Below are 10567 nucleotides of genomic sequence, written 5' to 3' on the forward strand. Positions count from 1 at the left end.
CATATATCGTATCAAATAAAATTCAAATAAAAATTGAGCCTATTTAACAGGCTAAACAAACTCAAAATGCCAGTCTGAACATTGGTGGCATTATTGCACATTGTTCCACAGTACAGTGTAACATATTATTATTGCATAAATTTGCCGCTAGCGTGTGTGACAGCGGACTCACTCACTTTGAAAAAGTTCCATATGGCAGACATGTTGTCAGTGTGTGTAGGTGCATGCAGGCTGCGTGGCCACAACACTTCTTCTTCGTTTTAAAGCGGCATCGTTTCAGCGCACTACCGTCACCTTTGGATCCGGAATGTATATCACACCATAACAAACACTTGTAAAGCACATGTATAATGCGATCGGATCTGTGATTTTAACCTTTGATCTGATTTTTGATCGATCGTTTTTTTTATCATTTAGGCTTTGCCCTACAAAGCCTAACTGCAGTAAATAAGTTTTTGGTCGAAATTGAGTTATACCTAAAAATGAACTCCTTGATGCCTGTTTTATCTTGCAACAAAGTTTTATATTTCAATTTTGCCTTATTTCAGAGAAATAATGATATAAAAATTGCAGTTACTACAAAATCCAACTTAAAACCAAAGCACCAAACTGCTTTGGATATATATACGAATTTAAACATAAAACAAAAGCAGTGTAGTATTTGTACTTGTATTTCTTCATTATGTTAAATAGTGAAAATAATAATATATTAAAAGTTTATTTGATAGGAAAAGTATTATCTAGATAGTGATTAAGTAAAAAAGTGTGATAAAATTATATTAAGACTAAAATATAACATTACTTTATAATATTAAGTATATATAAAATACACAAATCTTTAGACAGAGTTGTTAAACACTTTTAAATACACTGATAACAAAATCAAGTACAAAATGTTTATTCACTGAAAACAAAATATAAAAGCTGAAAGAAGACAACAACATCGGTGTAACTGCAATCTGGTTTTAAATTGTTGTAAAAGGTTCTAACATTAATGCAAAATCAGTGTGCAATGACTACATTTTTGGGTTTAACAGTCAAATAAATTGTCATGATTTTTGAGCATAAAAATTACATCATCAATACATGTAGAAATAAGTGCCAGCCAAATGGGTTATAGGTAGGTAAGTGATCTACCTATAACCCATTTGGCTGGCCAGTAAGAAAACTTTGTCCACTTTACCCCTTGTGTAGTTACTGCAGTTAGGCTTTGTAGGGCAGTATATACAGGGTTAAAGTAAAGCCAGGCCCCTAGACCAGATTATACCCCCAGCAAGCAGGGATGGAGTACTCAAGTCCTGGACTCTGACTCAAGTCGGACTCAAAGCCCAGTTTTCATGACTTGACTTGAAATCACACTCTGATGAATCTGACTTGCATATTGATACATTGATGACTGGAACTTGGACTCAAACTCAGATGATGATGACTTGACTGACTCTTCTTAATAGGGGTGATACGGGACTTGAGACTTGGACTCAAACTCAGGACTCACTCCACACCTTCAAAAATCAACTCAAAACCCACCTTTTCAAAATAGCTTACAATTACCTAACCCTAACTCTAACCCTAACACTATTACCCCCTTTTTCCCCAAACCCTAACCCTCAGACAGGAAAGTAAGAGACTGGACTTTGAAAGTGGAAGAACAAATCGTGATTTTAGGCAACTCAAACTTATCACAAATTCCACCTTTTGAGGACAAGACAATACAAATCGACAGTTTTCCTGGTGCCCAACTTTATCACCTAGCGGAGATTTTAAAGAAAATTGAACCAGCAAACCACAAGCAATAAACAACTACAACTACTGGTGAAAGAAGCAAAAATCAAATTTCCAAACGTCACAATTTATATTCCGATAAATAAAAAAAATTATCAGTAAAAACTATAATTTTCTCACAGAACTCAACAACCTCCATTTTGAAACAACAAAGGACGCCATCCACTGGAAGGGACAAACAGCGCAGGCTATTCTGGATCTCTGGCTAGGTCATTTAAACATTAAACAAAAGAGCAGGGGGAGCTCCTCGAGAGGGGTCTCACGTTCATTCCAACGACTGGTCCTCCGGACTCCCTGGAGCTGGCAGTAAAAAATCCCTAGATCATTTAATTTTAATTATCATTTTACCATCTCTAATGATGCGCAGTTGGTTCAGTCTCCAGTCGATCACATATTATTTAACATCTATATGTTTTAAATAATTGTATATATTTGTCAAAATTGTATTTTCTTTTATATTTTTTTTGTATGCCTTATTTATATATTTATAAACAACAAAAAAGTTTTTTTTAACTGTGGTTTTACTCCAATTCTATACCTTTTAATCTCCTCTGGGTAACTAACCGGATCAGCTCGAAAAAAACCTCACTTTTATTCTTTAATTTTAAATTAATTTTAATTGACCAAAAGAAATGAATCCCTCAACCTCCGCCCGAATCCCCTGCCTCCATCTTTTAAAGCCACTCTTTTAACCATTTTATAGATAAGAGACACCTTTTTAATAGCTTTTGTTAAAGAAAATCCCTCTCGTGAAGGAACCTCTAAGAGATTTTATCTATATTATCCTCCTTTGCCCGTGCCCTTCGTAGCACTCTCTAAGAGGGCTGCGTTTTAACCCGAACCTAACCCTAACCCTTTTGGGAAATGGGAATAGACAACATGTCCAATCTGGTAGAAGGGATGAAAGGGGCGGTGGACATTGAGTGTTTCCTCGGGAATGAGGAACTGAGGTTTCCTATTTTACCCTATCCCTTTGAATGGAGAGATGGACTCCTGTCCTTCCAGTATGATGTGAACGTGCTGGTTGTGGAAGTGAACAGGCTTGAGGGCCTGAAGTTGAGGATGCCCTACATCAATCTCCCACCAGCCACCCCAAACACTGTCAGGAAGCAGTTCCATTTGCTTAAGAAGCACTTTGTCCTGTCTGACTGCAGTGTGGCTATGAGGGAGGCTTTGAAAGAGGTCCATGGCATCAACCTTGGCCTGACAGCGGGGGGGTACTTCATAAATGTTGCCATCGTGCCTCGGGACATGAAGGCCGACCACCACAATACCCTAACGGCCACTGTTGCCCCAAATCAAGCATTGGACTTGTTCAATGCACTGCGGAGGGAGTTCACCAAGGCTCTTCAGGGGCTGGACAAGCAAAACATGTCCCGGGAGAGTCTCCAGAAGAACCACCTTGCTGACCCATCCAAGTTCAATGTGCTGGAACAAGACCAGGCTTTCATTCACCAAGGGCAGTGGACACTCCTGGATGTGAGGTTTATGGTGTACCTAAACATGTTTGGTCAGAAGAGCCCTGGTGAACTGGACTTTGGGGAATTGTTGGCCAAACAAGACATCGCAGGAGCCTCTGTCCATTTGGTCATGAAGATTGTTCCGACAGACAGCAGGCTCCATTTGATGTGGTGCCGCTTTGGCCTGGAGCAAACGGTGGGGGATAGGGGGTCTTTGTTCCCAGCTTTGAGCATGGCAGAGTGCGCCAATTACCAAAGCAGTCTGGATGGGAGGCCAATGGTGTTGGGTAGAGAGTGGCTTGAAGTGTTGATGGGGTTGCGGGAAGACCATGGTACAATGACATTTGTCCAGATGTACACCGACTCTCCCCACACCCACCTCCGCCTCCAGTCAGTGGTGTTGTGACAACACTTGGACTACTGCACCATGAGCTAAACAAAGCGATGCACGGACGTGCTTGCAGGTGTGTTGAACTCATTGCTGATTTGGAGGCCAAGTTTACTTGACCTGTTTGGAGGTGGTGCAGAACTCCCAGACATGCCCGACCCTGAGTCAAACTTCAGCAACGAGTGTTACGCGGACATGCTGCAGTATGGACCGATGCTTGTCCCCTTCATGGACACAGAGGACGGCATGGGCATCCTGGACATTGTCCACAAAACCCTCCACTACCTGGCTGAGTTACTCAGGATCACCTTGCAAAGGGGAACACACAGGGTGTTCGAGCAGAGCTGGAGGGCTTACCAGGCGGAGCTGGCCTTTGAGGAGCTGGTATATGGACACCCCCTTAACCCTGCAGATCAGCTGCTCTCACAAATACTGGGAACCTCCGCATCCTGCCACAAGAGCCTGACACGGATGAGAGGGTTCCTGGGGCTGGTCAACTGGAATGGGGGAACATCAGCTGTGACCTGCCCACCACTGTTCAACTGAACAAAGGACAGCAGGAACATCCAACGAATCCAGAAGATGTTCCTGTTGCATGACAGTTTGGGGGCTGAACCAGCTGTGGTGGGGGAGCAGCTCTGGATGGTGCTTCTGGGTGACTTGTATGGGGACAGAGCAGGGAACATCCCACTCACCCAGCTGAAGAAAGAGCAGGAGCAGCTGATGTCCAAAGTGGTGGGAGCCAACCAGGACACCAGATTCATTGAGTTCCTTGCTACCAAGGAGGCGTTCCCCTTTCCCCACGTCTTCGATGTTGCCAAGAAGGTGGTGACCCAGTCAGGTCTGGATGCCCAGCACTGCCTTCAGCTGGGCCTGGAGAGCCTGAAACTCCAGTGGTTCCCTTATGTAAAAGTCTGGGACACCAAGAAGCCGAAAGCCAGCTGGGACGGGAAATCCTTCATCGAGATTTACATGAAGGACAGGGAGTCCCAGATGGTGTCCAGGGTGGCCCGTGGTGAGGGGCTTTGTCCTTCTGGAGATGGAAAGAAGAGGACTTTGCTTCCACTTCAAGCTGGAGAAGTAAGGAGAGTGGGGCATGCCCTGGCTTGAAAAGTGCATGCTCCGGCTCCCTGGTACTCTACAGCCAGCTGAGGAGAAGATCAAAGTCCTCGTGTTCCTGTCCTCTATTGCCTTACTGGAGAACAATGAATACGTGGACTTCAAGGCAATAGATGAACTCCTGAAGGAACTTCCTCTCACCATTGCCCGAATGCAGGAGCTGCTGCTGCTGTCCAAGTACCTGCTGGAGAAGGGGGCACCGTTCAGGATCTGGCGTATCCACAGCACCATCCCCACCAGAATGCCGGCAGCACCTGCAGCCCTGCCAAACACTGGTACCAAGAAGGCCAAGGTGGAGGAGGAAACAGAGCAGGACAAAGAGGATGTCCAGGCAGTGGGGGAGTTGCCAGAGCAGGGGGATGTGACGAAGGTGGGAGGGAGGTTGATTCCTCCAAAATGCAAGGTTTGCTGATCCCCATTGACCCTGGGAAACCCCAAACGGCCCATCAAAAGTACCTGAGGGCCTTTGAGGACAAAAACCTGCCTTGCAGGTCCTACAAGGCCTTCTGGAACAAGAGGGGAGAGATGATGAGAGAGTGAATTACACACTTTGTGTTTGGGTTCTCTTTTGGAGCTTCGGTTTTTGTTTAATTATGGCTTATAGGCCTTGGTGATTTTTTTTTTTTTTTTTGCATGCACCCACACACTCAGAAACACACTTACTTACATATGCACACACTGCATCCGTGACACCTACACACATTTATTGGCACATTACTGATTTATTGTACACAGTTCATTTTAAAAAAATAATTTAAAAAACTTGCACCCACACACTCACATTCACACACACTGCGTGCACTCAGATTACACATTTCTTGGTACATACTCAAAGGCTGTTCATTGTTCCTTCTGGTTCATTGCATAAAAAATAAAAATAAACTAGGACTGCGCGCAGTACTGAACGGGCCCTCGCAGGACACGCGTGTCGGGGCATGCTGCCGTCTGGGTTTGTGTGTTACAGGGGCCAGTTTATACCACCCCTATGAATTTCATTGCCTTAAGTCTTATGGTCTGGGCACAGTGGCACTTATTAAATTAAACTGCCGCCAGAGCGCCACCTAGGGGTTGATCAATAAAATCTTCAAGGGTTGACAATAAGTATACCAAGTTTGGTGTTAATCCGACCAACTGAAGTGGAGATCTAAAATACTTCAATTTAAAGAGCGCCACCTAGTGGTAACTGGCCACAATTTTGCAGCGAGCCTCAGGGGCTCATGGGGAAGTAGTAACCTGAGTTTCATGTCATTCAGACACACCAATGTGGAGATATGCAACACTTTGTTTTGAACGAAATGGGGGAGCTGGCCACGCTGGGTACAGCTATTGTCGGCCGCCACCTCTGAAAAGTGTTTTTGACAAATGCGCGATACATGTCTCCATGACAAACGGTTTTGTTCAGATGACATTTGTAATTGCTGTCCATTTCATATATGCTTTATTAGTATTCTATTACATTGATACATGTGGAGGATAGAGGGTGGGAGAGAAAGAGATGAAAAATGACAGCAACTTTAGTATTAACACTGTGTGTGTTTACTAATGGTTGTCTGTCTCTGTTTGTATTTTTGTCTAAATTTGTGCAGATACAACAGTCCAGGACATGGTGGAGGAGGAAACATCATCGTCTTTTTAATGTATTTATTTTATCTTTTCAACAAAGATAAAATAAATACAGAAAAAAATTCATTTCGCATTGTTAATAGAATATTTTTTGTCCTGTATCATATTATTTACTTTCAGTTGAATTGTTATTTAAAGATTAAAAATATTTTTATCAAGGTTGTTTATGAACAGACAGTTATAATGATCTTATTAGCGAAATTTTGATGTTTAGAATGTAACAGATTTGATCAATGAGGTATGTAGCCTACTTTATCCCTTGACATGGCAGAATAATTGAAATTATGTAATAGCTGTTCTTGCTTATGTGTTGAGCTTCATTGCTATTATATCATATGCATGTTTCCTTTTTTGAGTTATTTTATTATCTTAAATGTGTGGTCAATATAAAATGAAATGAAAAAGGATTTATTATATTTTATAATTATTTTATAATTATTATAATTAAAACATTTTCACTCATTAATTTGTGGTTAATGTTATTGCTTTTCTGTTTAATGCTAAAGGTATAACGTTAATTTAGTGTATAGCAAATTATTAACAATTGAAGCATGTGGTAAACGTGATTACTAGTGAAATTCAAGAGATTAGTTTTATTTTGAAATCTTAGTTTTATTTTGAAAACTTTCGGTTTTGTTTTTCCTGTTACTGCGCATGCATTGTTTTTTGTTTTAACTTCTTCATTCTCCATTATTAGGGACCGAGCACTAACGGTGCAAGGACCCTATTGTAATTGAAGGGATTATTATTATTATTCATCTCCCAAATGAATCGCCTTTTTGGGGCCTTTATCATATTCAAAAACTCCTGATATTTGGAATATACATAAATCTCTTGTGAAATTTACGTATTCTAGTGGTTGCGGGAATGGGCGTGGCACAATGGCTCACCAGCGCCCCCTACAAACTTTTCTACCGTGAAGGCATTACTCCTACCCATTAAACCCTATCCACTTCTAACTTGGTCAGTGTCATCATGAGGCCTTTGGGATTAAACATACTCAAAATCTTGACTGACCGTCACACTATATGGGCGTGGCATGGCGGCAAAATATGAAAACACGAGACTGTATAACTTGACTATACATTGTCCAATCTGTCCCTAATTTCTCACACGTGATGAGGGTCCACCTCTGAACACACCCACATGTCAATATTGATACACTGTCATTGCGCCCCCCGCTGGCAACAGGAAGTAACAACTTTTATGCCTAGCCCCAGCAGCAGGTTTCACGTACAGACACGAAATTTGGTACACACGTGCTTCATGTGTAGACGCACCAAAAAGCCTCTTGGACCCATACCTCAAACCAAACCGGAAGTCCGCCATCTTGGTTTGAAAATCGCAGCATTCATTGTTTTTGGCCATTTCCATGTCGTATACTTTAACGAACTCCTCCTACAGATTTCACCCGATTTACTTCAAATTTGCTCAGTACCATCACAAGGCCTTTGGGATCAAAAGTTGTATAAATCTTAACCGACGGTCACACTATGTCGGCGTGGCATGGCGGCAAAATATGGCATCTCGCCATCTAACACCAGACTGGATAACTTGACCATACATTGTCCAATCTGTCCCTAATTTCTCACACGTGATGAGGGTCCACCTCTGAACACACCCACATGTCAATATTGATACACTGTCATTGCGCCCCCCGCTGGCAACAGGAAGTAACAACTTTTATGCCTAGCCCCAGCAGCAGGTTTCACGTACAGACACGAAATTTGGTACACACATGCTTCATGTGGAGACGCACCAAAAAGCCTCTTGGACCCATACCTCAAACCAAACCGGCAGTCCGCCATCTTGGTTTGAAAATCGCAGCATTCATTGTTTTTGGCCATTTCCATGTTGCATACTTTAACAAACTCCTCCTACAGATTTCACCCGATTTACTTCAAACTTCGTCAGTACCATCACAAGGCCTTTGGGATCAAAAGTTGTATAAATCTTTACCGATGGTCACACTATGTGGGCGTGGCATGGCGGCAAAATATGGCATCTCGCCATAACACACAAGGCAGTATAACTTGACCATACATTGTCCAATCTGTCCCAAATTTCACACACGTGATTAGGGTCCAGCCCGGGACACACCCACGGGTCAATATTGACACACAGTCATAGCGCCCCCTGCTGGCTACAGCAAGTATTATGTTTTACACCTACCCCGAGCACAGTGGTAGGAGACACACGCCATTTGGGACGCATAGGGACTGAGCCCACATCGCTGCGTCCGATGTGCCCTCCCCTGACGGCGCCTCCCCCGACGGCTCCACTCTGCGAGGGCCCGTTCAGTACTGCGCGCAGTCCTAGTTTCATTTGAAGTTATGTGTGTGTATCAAGTATATGTGAATATTATGTATTGATTGTGGTTTTTTTCCTGATTATCAGATAATGGCAAGTCCCTTGAAATTTGCGGGGACAAGTGACCCAGAGGTGGAGGGCATGAGGCAGCAGCTCCAGCTGCTTAGTGTAAGTGTTTTTTGTTGAAGATGGATGGTTTTAAGGATAGAAACATAAATAGATAGAACCATATCTCAAAAACCAACATATTCGTCTAAAATGCTTGTTCTATCATTTTTACATGGGATGTTTGTTTTTTATATTCCAGTATGCTTGCAATGACCCCCAGCTCCCGCGGCCGGACCTGTACGCCAGGAGCGTACAGGTCCACGCTAGGGCCATGGACCTCTTGGTGCGGCAGGCCCGCACCAAGAGGTCCGTGGACCAAAAAAAATGATATTTGAAGCGGGAGCTGGAGGGTCTCAAGACCAAATGAAAGGCGGCGCAGCAGGAACTAGAGGTCCTCAAGGCCACAAAGGCCTTTGAGGCAGATGGTAAGTGCTTGTGTTGTGATGTGTGAAATAAATATTCTTACACTAATTTTTTCATGTGTTTTGAGGCTGGATAGAGCTGGGGACAGTGTCATATATACACAATTTGTTGGTGAGTGCGTGATTTGTATGAGTGATGAAGGTTAATTAACCATTGGTAAATTTTTCCTCAGTGGCTGTTATTCTTACTAAATGAATAGGGTATTATATCAAAGCCATCCTCATTATTTCACTCAAGGATACATTTAACAAACAACAGCAATTGATTGGGGTTCTGTAGACTTCAATTTCAGTCTGTTCAATTTCAGTTCAGTCGGTTTTAGTGAATAAAATTAAGTATGTAGGTAAAATGTTTGTCATGGTTCCTAATTATCACATGTCATCTGTATTTCTTTTCCATGTGTGTGCAGACAAGGAGGAGGGTAGAAAAGGTGAGGTGGTGCAGTAGAATGTTTATAGTAATAACACTATAATGACGTTGGTTTTCTGTTAATATGTTTGTATTTTGGTTGACCTGTGTGCAGAGATGGCTGACGTTCCAGACACGCCTGGAGAGGAGGAGGAGGGGCCGGGAGGGGACATAAGAGATGAGGCATTTTTAACCCTGCCTTTTTAATTTTTTCTTTTTTTTTAAAGTTCAAATAAAGTGTTTCTCATAAAAACCCTGCGGTGTCCTGCTGATTGTTTTGGCATTTGCGGGAAAGTCCACATTTTACTGAATGACATGTATAACAAGTGCGACAAAACTCCATAACACAAAATCAACATAAAATCCTTGCATTATGTTCATTTGCTTTTAAATATATTATTACTGTATTTTGACTACTGGTGTGTTGTCTTCCGGTCAGTCGGACTGGACCGGACCATTTACTTTTTATAGTGGGGGTAGACAACATGGAGAATTTCAGCATCCACTTAACAATCATACACAGCTTGTGTTTATTTCACACATTTAAAGATGTTATAATATTTGTTTAATCCTCCTAAACAATGCCTACCTAATAATTTATGATGAATGTTTCTTCTTATCACAATCACAGTCTCAACCAATAACATACACCATAGCTGGCTTGTTAACTGTTGCTGCGCTGTGATTGGTTGGCTGGATTTAAGCTGATAGCCTTTTTAAGGAGCTCCGAGACGCGGCCACGGTCCCCTTAGCAAAAAACTTTGAAGACGAAAGTCTGATTTGGATTTTGCTAGCCTTATTGAGAGAGAGAGAGAGAGAGAGAGAGAGAGAGAGAATTACACATACATACACACAAATACTTGCACACATTCACACAAAAACAGCAGCACCTTTACTTCTGACGGAATTTGGACTTGCTCAACGCGGTGAGTTCATTTTGAATTTA

General features: G+C 42.3%; 1 long non-coding RNA gene across 1 annotated transcript; it reads left to right on the forward strand.

The window, feature by feature from the left end:
- The first annotated feature begins 9091 nt into the window (after positions 1-9091).
- Positions 9092-9874, forward strand: LOC131985555 (uncharacterized). The gene is made up of 3 exons (XR_009395644.1): positions 9092-9215; positions 9623-9643; positions 9737-9874. It is a non-coding gene; the product is annotated as an uncharacterized LOC131985555 (long non-coding RNA).
- Positions 9875-10567: the final 693 nt, after the last annotated feature.

Source organism: Centropristis striata, chromosome 14 (genome assembly GCF_030273125.1).
Source record: "Centropristis striata isolate RG_2023a ecotype Rhode Island chromosome 14, C.striata_1.0, whole genome shotgun sequence".
NCBI lineage: Eukaryota > Metazoa > Chordata > Actinopteri > Perciformes > Serranidae > Centropristis > Centropristis striata.